Source organism: Pinus tabuliformis, chromosome 2_2 (genome assembly GCF_031772625.1).
Source record: "Pinus tabuliformis cultivar Carrire ecotype Pingquan chromosome 2_2, CPIR1, whole genome shotgun sequence".
In the NCBI taxonomy this organism is placed as follows: domain Eukaryota; kingdom Viridiplantae; phylum Streptophyta; class Pinopsida; order Pinales; family Pinaceae; genus Pinus; species Pinus tabuliformis.
The window spans coordinates 1,000,236,464-1,000,260,920 of NC_142300.1; the positions used below are offsets into that span (position 1 = coordinate 1,000,236,464).

The window sequence follows — 24,457 nt, forward strand, 5'->3', positions numbered from 1 at the left end:
CCAGTGCTCCCATAGCAGAGCCTTCATTGAGGCAAACTCAGGAAACAAGTCCATCTACATCAGAACAACCAGAGAAATCAGAGCAGCCTGAAATATCTGTGTAATTGACTCCACCATAGCCACTACTAGCTCAAACCTACATGGAAAATCCTCCAGTGCTAGAGACTCCTCTAAACAAGGAAAGAAACTTGAAAAGAGAAAGGGAAGTAGCTACCCCTTCTAGCAGACCCACAGATCAATCCTTTGCTAAAAGGCAAAGTTTGAACCCTTATTTAGAGGAGGAATTCATTAGAGAAACTACTGAGAGCTTGACAAAGGAAGGGACAGATAGCCTACAGACTTTCCCAACAGGTGGGACACCCTCAAGTTCACAGAGGCAAGAGCTAGAAAGACAACCCAACATAGAAGTTTCATCTTTCAGATCTTCTTCTGAAAAGATCATAGATATAAAGGGTAAGTTTAAAGAGATCAAGGAAAAGAATGAGCAGCTGAAGGACCAAGCCTATGCTCAATACTTAAAGATAGCCCCTACAAACCAGACTAGACTGATGTCAGTTTTTTACATCAAAGAGGGTAAAATGCAAATGAGTTTCTTGAAGCCCACATTGTTGCAGCTAAAGTCCTTGGCTGACTATCTTAAAACTGATTTTCAATTCATGGCTAAAGACATACACCCCAATGATTAGATTGAATTACACAAGCAAATGGGTGAGATGGTCTATTCAACACTAACCAACGAAACAATGATGGCTCATAGATTGCAAAATTCATTGAGCAACACTATAGCCCAATTGTAGCTAGAGAAAGCCCCCTCATAGGCAAAGGATAACAGAATAAAATTATTAGAAGAGTTAGTAATTGGATTGGGTCATGACCCAAAAGATGTTAAGGCAACAGAAAGCTTAATTAAGAAAAAGAATGAAGACATAGCTGCACTTAGAAAACAATTGAAGTTGCCACCACTCATCCACCCTCAGACTGCTGAGGTTATAGAAAAGAAGAATGAAGAAGAACTTATGGACTTGGTCCTTAAGTTAAACGAGTAGCTGAAGGAAACAGAGAAGGAATTGGAAAAGGCAGTCCAGTCCAGGCAGAGTGAGTCGACCACACAGCCTCAAACTGCAGTGCCAGTAGTTTCAACAATAGTCCCTTCCACATTGGCAACTGTTTTAGCACCAAACATTCCTTTGGAAACCACAGCATCAATGGAAGCGACAGGTACATCATAGGTAGGAACATCAACACCAAGCACAAAAGACTTGATTAAGTCAATGGAAGAATTGAAACTCCAAGTAATATAACTATAGAAAGTGAAAGAGAAATTCACTACCTTGGAGCAAAAATATGATAATTCAAAGATCAACTATGCAGAAGAGGTCAGGAAAAACAAAGGCATGGCCCAACAAATTAAAGCATTGGAGAAGGATTTTACATTTGAAAAGCCTTTGATAGACATTAGGAAGATATTATGGACCAATATCATTGATTCCATCAATGATAGCTGGTCATCAATTCAAATTATTTTTGAAAAAATTGATTTAGTGAAGCTTGCTCTGGAAGAAATTAAGAAGACCAAAGAAGAGTTGGGCAGGAAACTTGAGGAAGCTATCAGATTAATCAATTTTCTGAACAGTAAAAGTAGGCAACAGTTAGAACAACTAGACATTGAGGATATGACTGCTACCATCCTCGAAATAAAGAAAGTGTTGACTAAAAGGAATCTTATGCAAGGCCTGGGATGTAGATGTCAAAGCATGCAGGAAGATATAGATGAGTTCAAGAATAAATTTAACATCTTAAGAATGAAAGGACTCCCCAATCTTTTAGTCATCAATGATAAACTAATGGTTCAGATTGATTACATTGACAAACTACATCAGCAGGCTCACAGTCAAGCTAGTTCATCTTCAACCAAGGCATTACCAACAGGAAAAGTGCTTTATGATGGTTTAGAAAATCTCTTTTTTGTTGAACATGAAGTAAAGCATTTATTCCCAGCACAACCCAATTTTGAGAAGTATACAAAAGTAGATGAAATTTACAGGAAGTTGATAAGAACAAGAATATCAAAGGATGATTGGTGGACCAATATGATTGACATCCTATAAATTACTATGGTAAAAAGTGAGATAAATAGAAGTATTTACCACAATAAATTTTGGTAAAAAGTATCAGTTACAGGTAAAAGGGTATCAGTTGAAAAGATCAAATCAGATGTCCAGCACAGAGTTACTAAGGCAATAGTAAGATGCAGATTCGTAGAGCATGCCTCCAGCTCCTTCAACAAAAATAGGGACATCAACAATCAGTTCACTTTCTGTTTCTATAATTGAGACCATCTGTCTCTATATTAGTGTAAATAGATATTTTATTTTCCTAGAATAAATCTCATTTAGTTATGAGATATTTTGATGTAAATTTCATATAAATACTTCATTACTCAAAGTATTAGAGGTGGATTCTACAACATTTCTATAGACATTTTCTTCTGGAATTGAAGTGCTATTGTACCAACATTTGTATGGCTTGCTAGATCAAGGAATAAAGCTAAGGCAGTTTACATCTTACTTGTTTCAAACATAAATCAAATAAGTATTCTATATCTCTTGTGTTTTATTGTTTCTCTTCTGTTTATTGAATAATCACATGTGTTTTCATGAAATCTGAATGGTAAATGAAATAATGATATTTCAGAAGTTGCTTTGCTGCAATCTATTTTAAAAGGTTTATCTTTCTTAATGTTTTCTTCTAGACTATCATAGTTAGGGAATTCTTAAATGCTCCCTTGCTTCCATAGTTTATCACAGTGACCCATTTAACAAAGAATACTTAATTGCTCCTTGTTAATGAGTACCCTCTATTCTGCAAATTAAACCCGGTTAAAGGATTCTTCATTGCCCTTTCTCCCTGTTTATTACTATTTCATCCATCCATCTGAACTTGGCATTTTCCTTTTGTTTTATTACCTTGCCCTGTGAGTTTTCCCTTTGGTAATTTGATCTGATCCAGTTGAGCCATCACTCGATTTGACTCCATAGCCCAATGGCTTGAAGGCCTTGTTCTATCCATCTGCTACCAGAATTCCACCACCCAAACAAAATCCCCTACAAGCTTTCATAACTAGCCTAATATCCCATAAAACAAAGCTAAATCATAAAGAGAGAGCCCTCTCTGAGTACAGATTGGCTAGATTCTGTACTTAAAATATTGGTTTGTGGTTACCTCGGAGTATCCCTTCTTTTGATAACTCCTAAGGGAAAATCTGAGTGATAAAAGTGGGGTTGGTTTTGATTTGAGGACGTGTTGTGTTTTTGGAGACCTTAGGAACCCATGGAGGTTTCTTGGGTTGTTGAGAGGAGGGAAATATTGTTATCTTGGTTTGGATCATTCATCTTGGACACACATGCTACATTTGATTGGACTTGGGCTCGAAGGGCTAGGGAACCTGTGGAGGTTTCCTGGGCTTGGGATTATTTCCTAGTTGGCTGGTAGGTAAATCCAATTGGGTCCATCAAGAGGAGTGTTCAACAGGAGTAGTACGACAAAGGCATCTCCATCAGCCATCGGTACATGTATTCCTCCATAGATTAGTCTTGTAAATTTTATTAGAATTAAATATTCACCTTAAGTTATGCTGATTAGAATGTAAATGATAAAATTTTATTTGTTTAAAAGTCTTGTAAGTAAGTAAGCTATCGCCTCTTATTGCATTTAATTTTAGTAGAAATTAGATTTGTTAGCAGACCCTAGGGTAGGTCTCTTACATAGGGGAGGTAAATCCAGTTGGGTCCGTCAAGAGGAGCGTTCAGTAGGAGTAGCAGGACAAAGGCATCTCCATCAGCCACCGATACAGGTATTCCTCCATAGATTACTCTTGTAAATTTTATTAGAATGAAATATTCACCTTAAGTTATGTTGATTAGAATGTAAATGATAAAATTTTATTTGTTTAAAAGTCTTGTAAGTAAGTAAGCTATCACCTCTTATTGAATTTAATTTGAGAAGAAATTAGATCTGTTAGTAGACCCTAGGGTAGGTCTCTTACACATGGTACCAGAGCTTGAGTTCAAAATCTTGACCTAAAGCCCACTAAACCCCAAATTCTATTATAAAGAGCTTGTAACCCTCGTAAGGACTCTGTTGTGGCCACCAACAACCCCCCTCTTTGTTTAGTATTAGCAATAACACTAAGCAAAGGGGGACCCTTAATAAAAAATTCAAAAAACATTTTATAAAACTTTTTGTATTATACTCCTTAAAAATATGTTGCATCGCGCGAAGAAGATAAACATTTCTTTACAAGCATAATAAAAAACTGCGGAAAAAGCGACGTGAAATCCATCGCATCGCATGCATTAAGAAGCGCACTTAAATGAAGATCTTAAGAAATCTCCGATGGCCGATATGCGACGTCGCATATCACAATATCGCATAAGCAGCACACAATGATTTAATGACTCATGCGATCCGCGATGTTGCGATCTTGCGATATCTGCGATCTGCGATAAACGCGATCTGCGATCTGCGATAATCCGATCTGAAAAAATTTGTGATGACACATCTAGGTAATGCGATGACGCGATGCTGCTATCGCCCATCGCAAATTTCCTCGGCTCAACATTCAAGAAAAGCTGTCTATAAACCAAAATTAGGCGCGCGCCTTAAAAGAAATTAATGAACATATGCCAAAGTGTTAATGAAGGACGGTTTTGTGTTTTTCGAAGAGTCAGTTCACGATGGGTGTCATGATTTTATACATTCATAGAGGTTAGAGCTTTCGTATCAGTATTTATTATCATTACTCTTTTCCTTTGCGTGAACTGCAGGAATGAAAAACAGGAAACAATATGAAGCAATGAGCAGGAAACATCTAAGGAAAAGGGGAAAGCGTCAATGCTCGGAGAATAGAGAAGAGATGCCTTCATAAACGGATGCCACATGCAACAGAACAACAGATTCCAGAGTTACCAAAAATCCTGAAACTTCTACCCGGTAAAGGAAAAAGGTGCTAAAGAAGGAAAACGCACCAGAAAAGCCCAGAATAAAGAACAGAGGAAGTTTTCGATGCGCGATTAGCGCCTAGCGCTAATCGTGCATCGCTAAGAAAATTGTTCAGAAAGCAAAGTCCCTAACTTGCTTAGTCATTCGCAAGTCCGGAAACCGAAATAGCAAAAGCAGAAGCAGTTTGAGAGAAATTTGGGTTGTTGCCAAGTATATACGCAGTAAATTCGCCCAACGAGAAGATAATTCTCAAAAATATCTTCTGGTGTACTAAAAAGTGGTGCCAGTGCTTGCCATTCTGTTTGCGTAACTCAAACAAAAGCAGAAGGCAACCAGCCGACTCTTCCCAGGCGAACGTTGAATGCTCGCAACATTTAAGGAGCAAATGCAGAAATTGTTAGGAATTAGATTCAGTTTTTAGAAATAGTTTTGCTTTAGAAGAAGGGCGGTCATTTAAACTGTATCCTAAATTTATGTAATTAAGTTATTTAGTTAGCAGTATTTAAACCCTTCTCATGCATTTGGAGAAGGGTCCAGAAATTTGTCAAAAACTTGTCCTCAGAACATGCACTTTTGCACCCTCGGAGGGGGTTTTGATGAATGGATGGATCAAGGTTTATTAATGTTTGCATTTGATATCTGCTACTGATGTTGCACTTCTGTACTCTTAATAGATGTTAGAGCAAGGAGAGATAAACCATTGTTGCTTGAAGCTTATGAGTAGGATCAGTCATAAATGGTACTTTTATCTCTTGACCATTTCTGCTTATATTCTTAAAGTGATATATAGTTTTTAGTTGTTTATATGTTATTGCATGAATGTGTGAGTTACCATTTGGCACTTTTGTATGGTGGAGCCATTTATTTATGTCTGATATATGAATAACTTATTATGCAATATGCTGTTCACAACTGTTTTGCCTAACTTTTTATGCAAAGTGGTTCATCTTAAATTGATTTCCATTCTTATGATAGCTGAATGATCTTTATTACCAGTTATTGTTTGAAATCTCTTTAGATCGCATAATAGAAGAAATACACCCCAGGTTAGCATAGATTAGATGTGCTGTTTTTCATTAGATTACAATAGCATAGATTTAGTTTAAAAGTTTGAATTAGATTAGCTTTAATTATTCTTAGATCAGCAACATCCAACTTTGCACACACACACACACACCCTTAGATTGGGAAACTGGTCCCATTATCCCTAGTCGGACCCGCTATACCAAATGGATAAGGAGCTGCCAACCAAGGTCCGGACCGGGTGGGTATCCCCCTTGTTGTCGACCCAATTTTTGGGGCTTCAACATATTTGGCACTAGAAGGAGGGCCCGAACTATGAATGGCACCTAAATCAAAATCTAAATACCATTCTGAGAGTAAATCGCCCTCATCAACTCCCCCGACTTCCCCAGTACGTTTAAATTCAGAGTCAAAAGTCGCTCGAGTATTAACCGCTGCTACACACCCTAATATTTCAGACCAATCTACCATTGAACCCCCTGAAGTTCAAACTCTGATTCACAAACTCCAGGGATTTTCCATTTCTACTCAGAGGTCTGATAAATCTCAAAGCAGTGTGACTTCGCAGTACAATCCTGCTCATCCCCTGACCAGATTAAAGAGTGAAAAATTTGGCATCCAGCCAACTGAATTGCCTCTCCCTACCAGGAAAAGAGCGAGGAAAGCACCACAAGAGTCTGACAGTGAGACTCTTTCATCTACATCGTCCATTTCAACTCCCTCACCGCAAAGTCAGCCACCCACATCTTCATCCCAAACCATCATCCATCCGCTTACTGGAACTCCCAAAACCCCTCTTCAATCATCTACGATCATAGTGTCCTCATCTTCCCAGCCACAGGGATCATCTTCTGCACTTTCATTCACTAGCAACTCAATGATGGCCCAGTCTCCATGGAATAATCCTGGGGCAGTTTTAATGCCTCCACCCTTGAGTCAAATACCGACCCATCCTAAGAAATGGCTACCCAAATTCAATCCAGAAGCAGGCATGCTAGCTGAAGAACACATTAACAATTTCATGCTTTCTGTCAATCTTAACAGAGTTACTAATGAAGATGCTGTTGTTCGGCTTTTTCCCTATACAATGCAAGGAACAATCGGGTCATGGTACTTTTCATTACCCTCCGGGTCTATCACAAGTTGGGACATTTTCCAAAGTCAATTCCTTACCAAGTTTGGTGATGACAGATCAACGACAACGTTAATCAATGACCTATCCAATCTTAAAGCCGAGGCTAGAGAACCCATCAAAGATTTCAATTTACGGTTCAATAAGATCCTCAACAAGATTCCCACTGCTTCCCAACCCATCGAAGAAGTACGCTGTGAATGGTATATTACGGCCTTACCATCAAACTTAGCAATCTTCGTGGATAGGGCAAATAAAACAACCTTAGTTGAAAACTTGACAGAGGCGATAGCAGTAGAGAAACGCGTAATAGCCCTGGAAAAGAGATCTGTGATAGAGGAACGCAAGTCTAAAAAAGTCACCTTCAAGGAAGACTCCAAGAAGAAACAAACGAAAGACCCTTTCAATTTGGAAGGATTGCAAAAAGTATTAAAAACCATGTCCAATGAGATGATTGACATAAAAAAACAAGTAGCAGAAACTTCTTCAAAAAAGCCCTACAGAGCTTTTAAAAGAGGTCCTTCAATGGATGTGAAACCACCCAACGCTATTTCAAATGTCGAATCCGAAGAAGAGGAAGAAGAAGAAAGTACCACCGAAGGGAAGAGTGATGACGAAGAAGTTGTGGAATTACAAGGAATGTGGGATTTCATCCTCCCACAAGAAGAAGATCAAGAAGCATTTCCGGTTAGCACACGAAGCAAAAATCAACTTGATCCTCCCCAAACTACCCCTAAGCAGAAGAGCACAAGCTCTGCAATAAAAGATAAAGTCACAACAAAAAAAATGACCACTAAAGCGACTCAACCTAGCCCGGTCCAATCAGATCAAACAACTCCATCAAAAACACTAATAGTGTCGGATGAAATGGAATACAATATTATTGACGACATGAAGAAGACTAGAGCTAATATTACCCTTTACGAATTGAGCAAATTGAAACATCAACAGAAGATAATGATGAAAGAATTACATGCCATGCCTATTACATCTTTGCCTACAGTTGTAGCTTCCCACAACATGGGAAGACCTCCAACCAACACGATCAATAAGATTGATCCAAATGACATCGCCTTGATTGGAGGAAGATCAAGGTCTCACACTCCCACTTTCCTTCTCACTTATGAAATTTTCAATAAAAATGTGCACAATTGTTTGGTAGATTCTGGTGCTTCAACGAATATTTTACCCAGATCAATATGTGCCAAGTTAAATGTTCAACCACAAAAATCCGCAGTGCGCATAGTTCAGCTTGATCGATCTCAAGTCGAAGTGATTGGTGAACTTAATCAAGTAACCATAAGATTGTCATCCAACCCAAAGGTATGTCAGGTTATTGACATTCTAGTGGCTGATATCCCAGAATTCTATGGCTTGATTCTTAGCAGGGATTGGTCCAAGAAACTCCATGGATACTTTTCAATCGACTGGTCACGCATGTGGTTACCCTACAATGGTAAACCGAATCAAATAAAGGTTGAAAGAGAGTTACACCAGAAGTACATAGTAATGGAATTGGAGGGAGAAAATGAAGCAGTAGCGTATAACAACAGTATCATAGGCAATTACTCGGTAGATTCTTTTCTCGGCAATTTCAATGCTCATACATCACCTTACTTAGAAAATTCAGTTTTGTCCCAAGTCGAAATTTTTTCCCAAACTGATAATTCAAAGTGTGTTAATTTTGTAGATAAACCTGTAAATACTTCTTTTGTTTTGGAAATTATATTTTGATGGCTCTAAATCTAACGAAGGAGCAGGAGCAGGATGTGTTCTGATTAGTCCAGAAGGAAATAAGACCATGCTTACGTGCAGACTCGAATTCGATTGCACAAACAATACAACAGAATATGAGGCCTTGGTGCAAGGCCTATACAAAGCAATTGGGTTGGACGTCAAGTATCTTCAAGTCTTCGGAGACTCTAAGATTGTCGTCAAACAGGTACGTAACAATATTCATTGCCTATCAAGTCATTTAAAACACTATCAATCTCTAGTACAAGATCTGACTGAGCATTTCATAGCATTCAATATTTCTTCAATCCCAAGACTCCAAAATGCAAGTGCAAACCTTTTGGCTGTTGGCATTATGATTCTGGTATGGCTCTATGTTACAGATGTTGTACTTGATGGCAACACCCTCAAGTGGCAATGCTCTGATCAGGATCTCAAAATGTTGAAAATTAAGAAGTACGCAGGAGAATAGTTCAGAAGATGCGTACACGCAGGTACACCGTGAAGGAACTGCGGCCACCCACGCAGGTCACCCGTTCAGAGGGTGCATACCCCCAGTTTCACTTACTTCAAGGCAGAGAAGCGCGTTCACGTGGGGTTTCCTATGTTTGGCCCGTGGTATTTAGCCCGCCGCTCTTGATTCTATGGTTTTGGCCCGTGGTATTGATTTATATTATTATTATTATTGAGCCCCATGTTTTTGGGCCCCTTGTATTGGTTATCTATGGTATTGATCCATGATTTTAGGAGGAGCTTGCCTATATAAAGCAAAGGAGATCACTTGGCTATGTATCTTTTGAAAATTGAATATCTTAAGATCTGAAATATTGGGTTGTTGTTTTAAAAGCTTGATCTATATGAAAGTGAAGTTGAAAGCGAATCTGTGAAGGGTGATCTCTCGAGCGCATGATTAGATCTGGGCATCTGACTAACTGTGGCACATTAGTGAACTGCCAATTCGGCCCTAATCAGAAGTACGCAGGTGATTAACGGTGCAAGCGCGCGGGTACGCAGAGGAGAAACAGGAGAGTTGCGTGGGTACGCTGAGCAGAAGAAGGGGCACTGCGTGGGTACACAGAGCAGAAGAAGGATAACTGCGTGGGTACGCAGCGTGACAGAGGTTCAGGTGCGTACGCACAGTAAAGGTACGCGGTGCGATAGTGTCTATGAGTGCGCGACTACAGTAACAGTACGTGGAGTGATAGTGTCTCTGGGTGCGTACCTACTGTAACAGTACGCAACGCGATTGAAGAAGCAGTGCGTGGGCATGCGGTGCAGCAGAAGGCTCTCTGTGGGTATACGCAGGGAAGCAGAAGGTGAAGTGCGTAGCGACGCAGGCCAGAGAAAGAAAAAATGCGTATCTGTCTTAAGATCTTCTGTTGACTGAATATTTCTGTTGATAAGGTGTTCTGGGTTTAGTTCTGTTATTGTTGATATGGTTACTGCAGTTGACTGTGTAATTTACATGTACTTGATGATCATTTGATGTTTATGGATCCAGTTTGAAAATTTATGAAAAGTGGTCCTTGTAAGAAAAGAAGTAGGGGGTTGTAGCTCCCTTCCATGAGAGACTGGAAAACGAGAGAGAGTTGTAGCTCTCTGCAGATTGCAGCCTGTGTACTGGTAAAGGACTGCACCAGTACAAAATCATTGTAAAAGGAGTTTCTAATTTGAAAGAAGATAGAGACATATTGCAGCAGGTAGTTTTCACCCACATTAGGTTTCCACCTTATATCTGGTGTTCTTTGGTGTGACTATTTATTTTTCTTGTTCATGCTATTATTTTATGGTACTGATATGCAAAAATAATTCAAAGTGTAAATAAGGAAGATTTCTTAAAAGAACTAGATAATACTGATTCACCCCCCCTCTCAGTATTATTTCCAACAATTGGTATCAGAGCAGGTCCTTCAGAGAAGCTTGATCGCTTGAAGGAAGATCATTCATCATGAGCAACTATGAGAGGGAAGCATCAATCAGGCCACCAATCTTTGATGGGACAAACTTCAATTATTGGAAGGTAAGAGTTACCGCCTATCTTCAATCTCTTGGTATAGAAGTTTGGGATATCATAGATACAGGCTACACTTTTCCTTCAGCTACTCCTATAGATTCGGCTGAGAAAAAGAAATATGAAACAAATGCTAAAGCAATCAATACTCTATTAGGATGCTTATCTCAAACAGAATTCGTAAAGGTTATGCAATATAAATCCGCTAAGGAAATATGGGACAAGATTGTCTTGAGCTATGAAGGAGATGAACAGGTAAAACGTGCTAAACTTCAAACCCTCAGGATTCAGTATGAGAATCTCAGAATGTATAATGATGAAAGTGTGGCTAACTATTTTCTTCGGGTAGATGAGATTGTGAATTGCCTGAAAAACTTGGGTGAAGAAATAAAAGAGGCTATTGTGGTTGAAAAAGTTCTAAGATCATTATCCCCCAAGTTTGAATCTAAAGTGTCTGCAATAGAAGAAAAGGAAAATCTACGAATTCTTACTATGTCTCAGCTACACGGAATTCTAACTGCTTATGAAATGAGAAAGGGGGGCCCTTCAGACAGAAGAGAAGCTGCTTTCAAGGCTTCAGGCAAAGGAGACTATTATGAAGCAAGTCACATGCCAGAAGAAGAAGAAGAAGAATCAAATTTTGTCAGAAATCTTCAAAGGGGTTCTGGAAGGTTCAGAGGTAAGTTACCTTTTAAATGCTTTGCTTGTGGAAGAGTAGGTCATTATGCTGCGAAATGTCCCTATAAGGATAAAGAAAAGGAACCTGCTAGATGGAACAAGAAACAGATTGCAAATAAGAAAAGCTACTATACGCATGAAGATAGTGATGGTCTATCAAATAGTGATGAAGATGAACGAGGCAATGACTATAAACTTTTAATGGCATTTGAAGATGATGATTACATGGATGCTATAGATGTGGATAGCTTTTGTGAAGAAATTTCTAGACTCAAGATATGTATAGAAGAAAAGAATAGGATCATTGATACTCTACAACTTCAAATTGATGAAAAGCAAAAATATCGTGAAAAGTTAGAAGGAGAAATTGTTGGTCTTAGAAAAGAAATTGAGAAAACAAAGGCTATTAATCTTAAGTTTGTCAAAGGATCTGAAACTCTGGATGAGATCATCAATGTACAGCGTTCTCCTCTAAACAAGACAGGTCTGGGCTATAATGGAGAAACTTCTCAAGCATCCACCTCAAAAAGTTATCTTGATGCAGCAAAAAGGAATGAGCAAAAGAACAATGGAGATCACTAGGTAAAACAGGGACCAATTACAAACAAAGACTATCAGGCAAATTAGGGGCAATCCGTTTATAAGGATGAACAAAAGCTACAACCCACCACAGGTAAAATCCACTCAATTTGTTTCAAGAATGAATGACAATAGAAATTACAATCGTTTGGCCAGAAGATTTGATAACCGCAGAAATTTCTTCAATGGACAATGCTTTTCTTGCCATAACTTTGGTCACAAAGCAGCTCAATGCGTTGCATATAAAACGATCATGACTAGAGAAGCTCAAAAACAAAGAAGTATGACCGGGATTACAAAAAGGACCTATAAAAACTTTTCGGTTCTTGAAAATGAAGTTGAATGTTCTATTTGCAATAACTTTGGTCATGAAGATTCTGAATGCATAAGCAGGTTTCAGCAGACAAAGGAACAAGCCTCAAGCACCAAAACATGGAGAATAAAGGAACCACAAACAGAAAGATGTGGGATAGCATTCTATGCAGAGGGACAGGAAAATCTATGGTACATTGACAGTGGATGTTCGAAGCATATGACAGGTGATAAAGAAAAACTTGAATCATACTCTGCTCTAGAAAAAGGAAAGAAAGTTTCTTTTGGAAATGATACTCCTGCAACTATAAAAGGAAAAGGCACTGCTCAGTTAAAAGAAAAGGTTAAAGCTGGAAATGTTTTGTATGTTGATGGATTGAAACATAATCTTCTAAGTGTCAGCCAGATGTGTGATCAAAGAACCGAGGTGATATTTAGATCAAATGGATGTCTTGTTCGTCATCTTGATACAGGTAAAACAGTGATCAAAGGTAAAAGAACTCCAAATAATCTATACATATTTGAAGAAGGACAACAACAATGTTATCTGAGCAAGGATGATGAGCACTGGTTATGGCATCGGAGGTTGGGGCATCTAAGCTTTTCACAAATAAGGAAAGCATGCAAATATTAGGCAGTTCGCGATCTTCCAGATATCAAAATTCCAGACAACACCATATGCAAATCATGTCAGTTTGGAAAGCAAACCAGAACTAACTTTCCAAAGAAGGAAGGATCAGCTAGCATGCCTCTTGAGCTAGTACATACAGATACATGTGGTCCATTCAGGAAAAGGACACCTCGAGGAGAAGAATACTTGATATTATTCATTGACGATTTCTCCAGGTTTGTCTGGTTAGGACTTATGAAGCACAAAGATGAAGCATTCGAAAAATTCAAATCCTTCAAAGCCTTGGTTGAAAATGAATCAGGACACAAAATTAAGTGCCTCAGATCCGACAGAGGTGGGGAGTTTACCTCAAATGAATTTTTCGATTTCTGTGAAGAACATGGGATAAGAAGAGAATTCTCTACAGCTAGAACTCCTCAGCAAAATGGAGTTGTGGAAAGAATGAACAGAACAGTCCAACGAATGGCTCGTGCTATGCTTGATGAGTCGGGAACTCCCGCAACTTTCTAGGGTGAAGCTGCACATGCTGCGGTTGTTATTCTCAATAAAACAAATGTCCGGGTGAACAACACTCAAACCCCTCATGAGCTCTGGTGTGGTGAGACTCCTTCGGTAAATCACTTCAAAATCTTTGGGAGCAAATTTTATATTAAGAATACTGATGAGCAACTTGGAAAACTTGAACCTAGAGCAGATGAAGGCATTCTTCTTGGTTATTCTCCACATAGCAAAGCATACAAGTGCTACAATAAAAGACTTGGCAGAATTGTTGACAGCATTGATGTAGTGGTTGATGAGAAAGGATACATTCCTAAGCAAGTACATCATGAAGACATCGAAGAAGATGAAGGCTACCCTCAAAGACAGAATGATGAAGAAGAAGAACCTCAAGAAGAACCAGAGGAGCAGACAAGAATAGAAGAGAAGACTCCATCCAGATATGTTCAGAAGAATCATCCAGAATCTCAGATTGTGGGGCAGAAAGAAGCAAGTGTACAAACAAGAAGAACAATTGCAGAAGCTTCAAGCTATTTGGCATTACTCTCTTCCACTGAACCAAAAAATGTGAAAGAGGCATGCAAAGATGAATGTTGGGTCAAAGCAATGGATGAAGAACTTGAGCAGATCGAAAAGAATAACACTTGGGAGTTGGTTCCTAGACCAAAAGATAAGAATGTTATAGGGACAAAATGGGTCTTCAAAAATAAATTGAATGAAAATGGAGAAGTAATTAGAAACAAGGCCAGACTTGTTTGTAAAAGGTATGCGTAGCAAGAAGGAATAGATTTTGAAGAAACCTTTGCTCCTGTTGCAAGACTTGAGGCCATCCGAATGTTCCTTGCTCTCTCAAGCTTTCAAAACTTCAAAGTATTTCAAATGGACGTGAAATCAACCTTTCTGAATGGAGACTTGGAAGAAGAAGTATTCATTGAGCAGCCAGATGGGTTCATTCTTGGAAATGATCCAAATCTTGTATGCAGATTGAAAAAGGCTCTCTATGGTCTCAAACAAGCTCCAAGGGCTTGGTACTATCGTTTGGACAAATATCTTCATCAACAAGGTTTTTCAAAAGGATCAGCAGATAGCAATCTTTATATAAAAGTTGAAAATGACAAATTGCTAATACTTGTTGTATATGTAGATGACATTATCTTTGGCAGTAATGAAGAAGCTATGAGTCAAAGCTTTGCCTTCGTGATGCAGGAAGAATTCGAAATGTCCTTGCTGGGAGAACTGACATATTTTCTTGGTTTGCAAATCCAACAAAAGGAAGGAGGGATCTTTTTGTCTCAAACCAAGTATCTCAAACAGATTTTGAAGAAATATGGCATGGAAGATGCAAAACCAGTATGTACACCCATGGTCACAGGATGTAGCCTCAGTGCAAACGATGAATCTGCAGCAGTGCATCAACCAACCTACAGATCTATGATTGGAAGTTTACTTTATCTGACAGGTACCCGACTGGACATCATGCATGCAGTTGGAATAGTTGGAAGATTTCAGGCAAATCCGAAGGAGACTCATCTTCAGGCAGTGAAGAGAATTTTCAAATATCTTCAAGGGACTCAAAATTATGGCTTATGGTATCCTAGAGACGCAGATCTCACACTTCATGCTTATACAGATGCAGATTGGGCAGGAAGCATGGATGACAAGAAGAGCACAAGTGGTGGTGCATTCTTTATGGGCTCCAGATTGGTATCTTGGTTCAGCAAGAAACACAGTTCGATTGCCTTGTCTACAGCTGAAGCAGAATATGTTGCTGCTGCATCTTGCTGCACTCAACTCCTTTGGATGATGCAGACCTTGCAGGACTTTCAAATCACTTGTACACCACCTATCTCCATCTTATGTGATAACACAAGTGCAATCAGCATTTCAAAGAACCCAGTCATGCATTCAAAGACCAAGCACATACCAATCAAATATCATTTTCTCTGAGAACAAGTGCTTGAACAGAAGGTCAAGTTGGAGTATGTTCCTTCTAAGGAACAAGTTGCTGATATACTCACCAAACCATTGCCCAGGGAGACTTTTGAATACCTCAGGCAAAAGCTGGGGGTTGTTGATGCATCATCTTATTGTTGAAACTCTTCTGATTGATGGTTGTATGCAAGGTTCATCTGGGGTATATGCGTACATGTGCTGGGTTGCGGATTGGTTGAAGATTGAATGGCACAGGTTTAGGGGGAGCATATAATGCATTGTTGGCATTATGGAGGATGTACAGAAGGAGATCATGGATGTTGGTCTGATTATAGCTGCAATATGTCTCTATCTCTTTCATGGTCATTTATGGTGTTGTGGTGGATTATGGTTCTTCTTTGCAGATCTGGTTCATATTCAGGGGGAGCATGTTCTTAGGGGGAGCATAACCCTTTGCCCTTGATGTCAAAGGGGGAGAATGAAGCTGAAGATTTTGAGGTTGCCATCAAGTCCAAAGGGGGAGATTGTTGGCATTATGATTCTGGTATGGCTCTATGTTACAGATGTTGTACTTGATGGCAACACCCTCAAGTGGCAATGCTCTGATCAGGATCTCAAAATGTTGAAAATTAAGAAGTACGCAGGAGAATAGTTTAGAAGATGCGTACACGCAGGTACACCGTGAAGGAACTGTGGCCACCCACGCAGGTCACCCGTTCAGAGGGTGCGTACCCCCAGTTTCACTTACTTCAAGGCAGAGAAGCGCGTTCACGTGGGGTTTCCTATGTTTGGTCCGTGGTATTTAGCCCGCCGCTCTTGATTCTATGGTTTTGGCCCGTGGTATTGATTTATATTATTATTATTATTGAGCCCCATGTTTTTGGGCCCCTTGTATTGGTTATCTATGGTATTGATCCATGATTTTAGGAGGAGCTTGCCTATATAAAGCAAAGGAGATCACTTGGCTATGTATCTTTTGAAAATTGAATATCTTAAGATTTGAAATATTGGGTTGTTGTTTTAAAAGCTTGATCTATATGAAAGTGAAGTTGAAAGAGAATCTGTGAAGGGTGATATCTCGAGCGCATGATCAGATCTGGGCATCTGACTAACTGTGGCACACTAGTGAACTGCCAATTCGGCCCTAATCAGAAGTACGTAGGTGATTAACGGTGCAAGTGCGCGGGTACGCAGAGGAGAAACAGGAGAGCTGCATGGGTACGCTGAGCAGAAGAAGGGGTGCTGCGTGGGTATGCAGAGCAAAAGAAGGATAACTGCGTGGGTACGCAGTCCGACAGAGGTTCAGGTGTGTACGCACAGTAAAGGTGCGTGGTGCGATAGTGTCTATGAGTGCGCGGCTACAGTAACAGTACGCGGCGTGATAGTGTCTTTGGGTGCATACCTACTATAAAAGTATGCAGCGCGATTGAAGAAGTAGTGCGTGGGCACACGGTGCAGCAGAAGGCTCTTTGCGGGTATACGCAGGGAAGCAGAAGGTGAAGTGCGTAGCGACGCAGGCCAGAGAAAGAAAAACTGCGTATCTGTCTTAAGATCTTCTGTTGACTGAATATTTCTGTTGATAAGGTGTTCTAGGTTTAGTTCTGTTATTGTTGATCTGGTTACTGCAGTTGACTGTGTAATTTACATGTACTTGATGATCATTTGATGTTTATGGATCCAGTTTGAAAATTTATGAAAAGTGTTCTTTGTAAGAAAAGAAGTAGGGGGTTGTAGCTCCCTTCCAGGAGAGACTAGAAAATGAGAGAGAGTTGTAGCTCTCTGCAGGTTGCAGCCTGTGTACTGGTAAAGGACTGCACCAGTACAAAATCATTGTAAAAGGAGTTTCTAATTTGAAAGAAGATAGAGACATATTGCAGCAGGTGGTTTTCACCCACATTGGGTTTCCACCTTATATCTGGTGTTCTTTGGTGTGACTATCTGTTTTTCTTGTTCATGCTATTATTTTATGGTACTGATATGCAAAAATAATTCAAAGTGTAAATAAGGAAGATTTGTTAAAAGAACTAGATAATACTGATTCACCCCCCCTCTCAGTATTATTTCCAACATTGGCTAATGTAGCCTCTAGGCTTATTCCCTCTGAATAGTTTAATCCAGATAGATTCTTAATAGAATTAATCTTTAGACCATCCATCCTTGACAACATTACAAATTGGAGAGTATTCAATGACGATACTGATATTGTAAATTTTCTCACTTCCGAAGGATCCTACTCCAATCAGATAATTAACGAAGACCATCACGATCGACAAATACAACAAAATGGCACTAATAATGCTATACCTAAATCGGTGGTTAAGTTAGAAGACTTATACGATTTGAAAAATCGGTTTAAAAGGTCTGCCAATTCAAAGCTCTACAGTTCAACTCTGAACTACGAATTAGTAAACCTAGGAATCGATGATAAACCAGAAAACATTAATGTAGGCATTGGCTTAGCCCCTGAAGAAAAACTAGCGTATATTCGTCTTTTGAGACAATATAAAAATGTCTTTTCCTGGAATTACGATGATCTGAAGATGTACGACACTTCTATCATTCAGCACACTATTCCTATGATTGACAACGAAAAACCTGTCCAACAGAAACTGAGAAAGATCCACCCCAATTTAGAAAATCAGATAAAAACCGAGCTAAATAAGTTATTAAAAGCTAGAATAATTTTCCCCGTCAGACATTCCAAATGGGTCTCCAATATGGTACCCGTTAGAAATAAAAACGGAGATATTAGAATCTGCATTGATTTTCGGAATCTCAACAAAGCCTGTCAAAAAGACAATTTTCCTCTCCCACCTATGGAGCAGATATTACAGGCAGTAGCAGGCTCAGAACTAATGTCTTTCTTGGATGGATTTTCAGGATATAATCAAGTGCTGGTACATCCCGATGGTCAGTTGAAAACCACATTCAGAACTAAATGGGGCACATACGCATATCGGAAGATGCCATTTGGTTTGATCAATGCCGGTGCTACATTTCAGAGAGCCATGGACATCGCATTCAAGGGTTTATTCAATAAATCCGTAGTAATTTATTTGGATGATATAACAGTGTACTCCAAGAAGCGAAGCGACCATCTCAGAGACTTAAAACAGATCTTTCAACGATGTTTAAGGTATGGGATTTCACTTAACCCAAAGAAATATTTTTTCGCACTAAGTGAAGGGAAACTTCTAGGATTCATAGTGTCAAAATCTGGTATTCACATCGGGCCTGACAGAATCAAAGAAATTTCTGAAATATCCCTACCTCATAATAAAAAAGCCATGCAATCTTTCCTTGGTCAAATCAATTTTGTAAAGAGATTTGTCCCAGATTTTTCACGAATTGTGTCTCCTTTGCAAACCATGATTAAAAAGAATTCAAATTTTAAATGGGGTCAAGATGAACATGAAGCATTCAACCTAATCAAACAAGCTATCATTAATGCTCCATCTTTAGCAACCCCGAATTTTTCAGAATCTTTTATCTTATACACATTTGCCTCAGAGAAATCATATGCTGCGATTCTAACTCAAGCAAATCAAGAAAAAGCGGAAGCTCCAATCGCATTTTTTAGCTCGAATTTACAAGGTGCTGAACTCAACTATTCAGACGTGGAGAAACAGGCATATGTTGTTTTCAAAGCGGTCAAATATTTCAGACCTTTCTTACTTAAAACCCATACTAAGATCATAGTACCGTTTCCAGCGGTAAGAAATCTTCTAGTACAGAAGGATGTGGGTGAGAAAAGAGCAAATTGGATCACTGCTTTACAGGAATACGACCTTGAGATCAAGCCAGCAAACATTGTAAGAGGTCAAGGCTTCTGCAAAATGTTGGCCGGAGCATCGATGATTTCTGAGATTGAAAGCTAAACAATATCAGCTCATAAATGATGTTCTTTTTAGAAAGAATTATGATTCTGTTCTTCTTAGATGTCTTGAGAAAACTGAAGCTGAAAAAGTTTTGCAGGAACTCCACGACGGACCAGCAGGCAGAGACTATGCTGAAGATGCTACTGCACATAAGATCTTATGTGCAGGATATTACTGGCCTACGCTGTTAAAGGTAAGGAAATGTCAAGTCTTCCAAACAACTGCTAGAAGACAAAAGAAGCCGTCCCTGCCACTACAGCCGGTAAACATCGAGCAACCATTCAGTCAGTAGGGCTTGGACCTAATAGGTGAGATCGTTCCTCACTCTTCTAAGCAGCATAGATACATCCTCACGGCAACAGATTATTTTACTAAATGGGTAGAAGTAGTTCCTCTCAAGACAGCTAATTCTGAAAATATTATTGAATTCATAGATCAATTTATAATCACTAGGTTTGGATTGCCAACAGCTTTAATGTTTGATAATGCATCATACTTTTCTGGAAATGCAATGACTGAGTTTGCACTTAAAATAGGGTTCAAACTGAAATATTCGGCCAACTACTATCTGCAAGGTAATGGGTTAGCTGAGTCAACAAATAAAAACCTAATAAGGATTATTAAAAGAACAGTTGACCAGAAGCAAAAGAATTGGCACAAAGCTTTGGTAAATGCTTTATGGGCAGATAGAATAATGAAAAAAGCTTCAATCGGCACTTCTCCCTTTAATTTAGTTTATGGGAAAGAAGTGGTTCTTCCAACTCACTTAGTCATCCCCTCTTTGTCTTTATTACAATACATCAATGAAGTATCTACTTCCTCCATACATATAAGACAAATGGAAATAATTAAATCAGAAGAACAACGAGAACAAGCTAAGAAAACCCATGCTCATCGCCAAGCGCTAATAAAATCCTCTTTTGATTCAAGCATAATGACCAGAAAATTTTTTCAGATGGGAGATTTAGTTTTGAAATGGGATAAGGCTCATGAAGAAAAGGGCAAACATACGAAATTTCAAAAGATGTGGCTTGGTCCTTTTCAGATTGTTGAAGTTATAGGTACATCAACGTTTGTGTTGCAGGATTTAGCAGGTAGAAGGGATTCTTTGCCTGTTAATGGACAAATCCTTAAAATATATTTTCCATAGAAGATTATTCTTCTATTTTGTAGAATAGTTTTTCTTTTCTTTTTCATAATAAAACCAGTTGTAAGTGGTTATTACAGGTATTCGCGGAAAAGACACCAATTCTCTTTCAGATTTTGAGCTTTCGCTTGTATAAGTAGAAAATGTTTTTTGAAAATCTGATTTTTATTATTGACAGATACAGTAACAACTTTAGCCTAGATATGATACTAGTTTCAACTTCAAAAATTTGATGAAAGCAACCTTTAGCGAAGGAATTGTTTTATACCAGCACAATGAAAGGTATCAATAGCAAAATAAGGCTTCTCTGTAAGACTGTTGTTTTCAAACTCTTTTATTGTCGTCCAGAGCTTTCTTAAGGAAAAAAAATGACTTCCTCCCCACTAAAGAAAATTGCACCATTCAGAGGAACAATCCGAGAAACACTATATCTCAAAGAATAAGAGGTCTCATCACGAGCCGGCTTATCATGATCACAAATATTATAACTTGCTGACTTTGCCAATACTGTCCACCAAAACAGGGCAACGACTCAAGATTGTTGCAATCAAAATACAAGGGGTCTCATCACGAGCCAGCTTGTTCAGCAAAAGTGTAAATCAAGTGAATGACTGTGTCATAATTTTGGCTACCAAACCAAGACATTGTTCTTTGAGAATAAAAAAGGAAAAAGTGTCGATGTGGATTTTTCTTCGAAGGTTGTAGATAGCCTTAAGCAGGATAAAGGATCATTGCTAGGTAACAGGTAACCCTGTCGAGGCTATGGACGCCTGCTGGCAGCAGAGGCTCTACCTACGACAAATGAGCATATTTTAAAGCCAGCATACAGAGAAGACTTTATTTTATCTTTAAAAAGACCAAGTAGTGACTGATATAAGTACAAGAACAAGCCTGAGGAAGCAAACAATTAGAATAGAAAGAGGTTGAAACAAAATATCATTGATAGGATAAGGCATAATGTACTCTATCTGTCCATAACAAAGCTTAGATTTATGAAAATTTTTCTGTTTTGAAAGTTTAAAAAAAAATCAATAGAAAAGCAGAGATAACTGGTTCTTCCAAGTGAATCGTCATTGTTGTGGCCACCAACAACCCCCCTCTTTGTTTAGTATTAGAAATAACACTAAGCAAAGGGGGACCCTTAATAAAAAATTCAAAAAACGTTTTATAAAACTTTTTCTATTATACTCCTTAAAAATATGTCGCATCTCGCGAAGAAGATAAACATTTCTTTACAAGCATAATAAAAAACTGCGGAAAAAGCGACGCGAAATCCATCGCATTGCATGCATTAAGAAGCGCTCTTAAATGAAGATCTTAAGAAATCTCCGACGGCCGATATGCGATGTCGCATATCGCAATATCGCATAAGCAGCACACAATGATTTAATGACTCATGTGATCCGCGATGCTGCGATCTTGCGATATCTGCGATCTGCGATAATTCGATCTAAAAATATTTGTGATGACACATCTAGGTAATGCGATGACGCGATGCTGCTATCGCCCATCGCAAATTTCCTCGGCTCAACATTCAAGAAAAGCTGTCTATAAACCAAAATTAGGCGCGCGCCTTAAAAGAAATTAATGAACATATGCAAAAGTGTTAATGAAGGACGGTTTTGTGTTTTTCGAAGAGTCAGTTCACGATGGGTGTCATGATTTTCTACATTCATAGAGGTTAGAGCTTTCATATCATTATTTATTATCATTATTCTTTTCCTTTGCGTGAATTGCAGGAATGAAAAACAGGAAACAATATGAAGCAATGAGCAGGAAACATCTAAGGAAAAGGGGAAAGTGTCAATGTTCGGAGAACAGAGAAGAGATGCCTTCATAAACGGATGCCGCATGCAACAGAACCACAGATTCCAGAGTTACCAAAAATCCTGAAACTTCCACCCGGTAAAGGAAAAAGGTGCTAAAGAAGGAAAACACACCAGAAAAGCCCGGAATAAAGAACATATGCAGTTTTCGATGCGCGATTAGCACCTAGCGCTAATCGTGCATCGCTAAGAAAATTGTTCAGAAAGCAAAGTACCTAACTTTCTTAGTCATTCGCAAGTCCGGAAACCGAAATAGCAAAAGCAGAAGCAGTTTGAGAGAAATTTGGGCTGTTGCCAAGTATATACGCAGTAAATTCGCCCAACCAGAAGATAATTCTCAAAAATATCTTCTAGTGTACTAAAAAGTGGTGCCAGTGCTTGCCATTCTGTTTGCGTAACTCAAACAAAAGCAGAAGGCAACCAGCCGACTCTTCCCAGGCGAATGTTGAATGCTTGCAACATTTAAGGAGCAAATGCAGAAATAGTTAGGAATTAGATTCAGTTTTAGAAATAATTTTTCTTTAGAAGAAGGGCGGTCATTTAAAGCGTATCCTAAATTTATGTAATTAAGTTATTTAGTTAGCAGTATTTAAACCCTTCTCATGCATTTGGAGAAGGGTCCATAAATTTGTCAAAAACGTGTCCTCAGAACATGCACTTTTGCACCCTCGGAGGGGGTTTTGATGAATGGATGGATCAAGGTTTATTAATTTTTGCATTTGATATCTGCTACTGATGTTGCACTTCTGTACTCTTAGTAGATGTTAGAGCAAGGAGAGATAAACCATTGTTGCTTGAAGCTTATGAGTAGGATCAGTCATAAATGGTACTTTTATCTCTTGACCATTTCTGCTTATATTCTTAAAGTGATATATAGTTTTTAGTTGTTTATATGTTATTGCATGAATGTGTGAGTTACCATTTGGCACTTTTGTATGGTGGAGCCATTTATTTATGTCTGATATATGAATAACTTATTATGCGATATGTTGTTCACAACTGTTTTGCCTAACTTTTTATGCAAAGTGGTTCATCTTAAATTGATTTCCATTCTTATGATAGCTGAATGATCTTTATTACCAGTTATTGTTTGAAATCTCTTTAGATCACATAATAGAAGAAATACACCCCGGGTTAGCATAGATTAGATATGTTGTTTTTCATTAGATTACAATAGCATAGATTTAGTTTAAAAGTTTGAATTAGATTAGCTTTAAGTATTCTTAGATCAGCAACATCCAACTCTGCACACACACACAAACACCCTTAGATTGGAAAACTGGTCCCATTATCCCCAGGCGGACCCGCTATACCAAACGGATAAGGAGCTGCCAACCAAGGTCTGGACCGGGTGGGTATCCCCCTTGTTGTCGACCCGATTTTCGGGGCTTCAACAGATTCATAATCCTAATGTATAGATTCTTCAAATTTTCCATCCAAAGCCCACCTTGCACCTATTTTTAGATCTTTTATCGCCTTACAGATGCCATGTAAGTACATATCCATGAGATGGACCGTGTAAGTCTGCTTCCAAAGAACCGTTTTTGCATAAGCTCGTATAGTAGCAACATTATCAAGCTCCCGGTCATATTTACTGTGGGTGTGGCTCATGGGAAGTGGGTGAAGAATTGCACATTTTCCATGCTAGCGAATGATTAAACAAATCCAAAACCAGTAGTTTCCTAATCCATATACATGGCTTGGAGCAGTGGCCCTTACTGCAATCTCAACGAACCTCCATTGCTGTGAGGATTTCAGCTCATTTCTTTCTAAAAATGGCCACTGCGACGCTCTCTGCAACTCTAGTGGCATCTTCGATCCTAAATTCTCATTCCCAAATAACCACGGCTTCATCCTCTGTGCAAAAACCCAAGATATCCATCTTTGCCAAACCAGAAAGCATTTGCTTCCGATATTCAGGCCCTAGGATCTGTAGGGTTTTGAATGCCAATAAATTAGTTCGGACGGAGGTGAAATCGAGAGCTGTGGGTGTAATTAGAGCGAATGCGGCACAAGTAGCTGAGGAAGCACGCCCTTCTGCTCAAAAGGAAATGAAAATCATGGACGTAGATCTA

General features: G+C 38.9%; 1 pseudogene; it reads right to left on the bottom strand.

Annotated features, from left to right (window-relative positions):
- Positions 1–24,123, bottom strand: part of LOC149196745 (beta-galactosidase-like) — a 54,399-nt pseudogene extending 30,276 nt beyond the window's left edge.
- Between the last annotated feature and the right edge of the window lie 334 nt (positions 24,124–24,457).